Genomic DNA, 2,610 nt, shown 5'->3' on the forward strand with positions numbered 1-2,610 from the left:
ATTTGTCTCGACGCCATCTAGTGAGAGAGTTAGCACTTACAATGCCTTTCTCATATAAAATAAATTTGGTTGTTTTCAGGTGAAAAAATGTAATAAGCAGTAATTGTTGAATGAAACACTAGTATATATTGAATTATTTCGCGGATAAGAGATAAGCCGCCATAGTTCAGTGGTCAGAGCTGTCGACCGGAAATCAAAAGGACACGGGTTCAAGTCCCGTTGGCGTCATGTATCTTTTAACAGGAGATTTTTCAATGTGGATGAGTGTTTCAGGTTAATAATTATTGCTTATAAAAATAGAAAGTCAACCAATAACAATGTGGTATACAGTGGCGAACGGTAGAAAAATCGGGGATGCCAGGGAAAGACATAACTCTTATTTTTGCACTGGAAATGTAATTGTCGATATAATGTATTTTTTTAACCAAAAAATTTGGATTTCACTGAAATGAATGTAGAATCAAATCATAATTGGTGTGAGAAGTGAATTATTAAAGAAGTGAAGTGTAAAATTTACCCGCGGTCACAACGCAAATCGGACTATCGTATTTTGCTCGCTTCTACGTACATTAGCACCCCACTGTTTTTACCTACACACCAAAAACACATAACGGTCACTAACGCATATTATACGTTTTCATATTCCGTAGACTGAGTAATGTAGAATTGATATCCCTGAGGCGTACGTGTGGTAAAACCATGATATGATCGTGTTAGAAATGTGTAGATACGCAAAGAATGCAAAAATGTTGTAAGCATAATGAGCGAGGTTAAAAAAGAGAGGCTGAGATGGTGTGGGCACGTGGAGCCGGAGTGAAATGAAATGAGAATTTATAACACGAATGCAAATGGTAAAAGAAGTGAAGGATGCCCGAGGTCATGTGACTAGTCAGAATAACAGAAGAGAATAAATGTGAATGAGACAAGAGGTGTGTTACAAGACCGAGTTGAGAAAACGTCGTGATGGCTAGTTATTTAGTTGATAGTCAGTGCAATTCTGTCAAAGTGAGCGCTTACACGCCATATTTGTTTGTATTATTATGTACGGTCGAGGCAAAAATTAGTAGAACCAAATTCTATATCTCGTTAACTTAAACGTTATTTTAAAACTTATCTGGTTTTCTGAGTGATGATCCCCATTTAGGACAAGCCTTCATTAATGGAGTCATTAATACAAACAGGTTTTATCCAAACACGATTAAAAGCCCCAAAATTGGGATTTAAAAAATCATCTTTTTGCGACACAAAGTTCAAAAGGACGATAGGCGGCCATCTATTAAAATCTTAATATGAAACAAGATTACAAGTGCTTCCGCACTTCCCAACATCCAATCATGCTGAAACTCGAAGGATACATCGACTTACAGCAGTTAATATACGAAATATACTCTGGTTTCCCTTCAACAACGAATAAATCTTTCACCTTTTACTAAAGATTTCCGTGGAGGGGGGTGTTAAAAATTGGGGATGATCCTTTTTGAATAAAAACTGGTTTTCTTGATACCACTTTACATTTATTTCAAACTATTGAAACAGGTACAATATTTTATAAAGAAACTGTGCGAATAACACTGCTACGATCGCTCTGACTTATGAGCTTGTTTATTATCGAGTTATTGTTGAGAAAAGAACGAAAAAATACATAATGCGAGCCTTTTTAAAGACTTCAAAACCCACTACATGTAAATAAAACACTTGTCATTGTGATTTCTAGCAGTAAAAATGAAACCTGCTATACCGACCAAATTGACACTATTTTCTAAGCAAGGACTCACACCATTTTGGTTAAACGTAGTAACTTCAAATTTCTAGACTACAGATGTCGGTAGCCTGCAAAATTGAACATATTGCCAGGGGGCGGGATTCAAAAATTGCACTAAATTTTTGAATGATAATCTATTTAAAATAAACTATAAACCAAACAGAATAAACTAAAAATTCTTAATCTAAATATACCACAAAAATACTAACAAAATAATTCAAAATAGCAGAAATTAACAAAATAAAACCCCCTTTTTTTTATGCCCTGCTGGTAAACTTATAAATTTAACTGTATAAATGCTGTTGAATTACTCTATTAATAAACTAAAGATAACTAGAAAATTATTAATCCTATTAAATAACCAAAAAAAATTCAAAAATGACTAAATTACACACGTCTGCATACTAATTTTTACATATTTAAATAGTTCAATAACACAAATAATATAGTTTACACTGAACACAACACAATTATTGTTCTTTTTTTTTTTTCTTTCTTCTCAGGTCTTCTGCTTGATCCATCCAAGGTGGAGTCGAGAAGATAAGCATCATAGTGTAATGTACATAATCAATCCTTGGTAAGGTCCGGGACGTCAATTACAGGTTTAGTGTCTGAATCCAGGGGCATCAGACATATCTTTGTGATGGGCCTCACAAAGACTCCTTGAGGTGTTTTTAGGGTAACAACTCGTACTACTCCATCCGCTCCAGGGTGTGTATGCAGAATTCGGGCCATTTTCCATAAAGGTGGAGGTAAATGATCTTCCTTTAAAATCACCAGATCGTCTTTTTGCAGTGCCCGTTGAGTGCTGGTCTGCCATTTAGTTCTCTTTTGTAGTTCCATCAGGT

At 35.1% G+C, this 2,610-nt stretch overlaps 1 pseudogene; it reads left to right on the plus strand.

Annotated features, from left to right (window-relative positions):
• The first annotated feature begins 1,384 nt into the window (after window positions 1-1,384).
• LOC149410002 (U5 spliceosomal RNA) lies at window positions 1,385-1,498 on the plus strand (annotated as a pseudogene).
• Window positions 1,499-2,610: the final 1,112 nt, after the last annotated feature.

This window comes from Hesperophylax consimilis, chromosome 28, assembly GCF_061612785.1.
Source record: "Hesperophylax consimilis isolate HC1 chromosome 28, BYU_Hcon_1.0, whole genome shotgun sequence".
Lineage (NCBI taxonomy): Eukaryota > Metazoa > Arthropoda > Insecta > Trichoptera > Limnephilidae > Hesperophylax > Hesperophylax consimilis.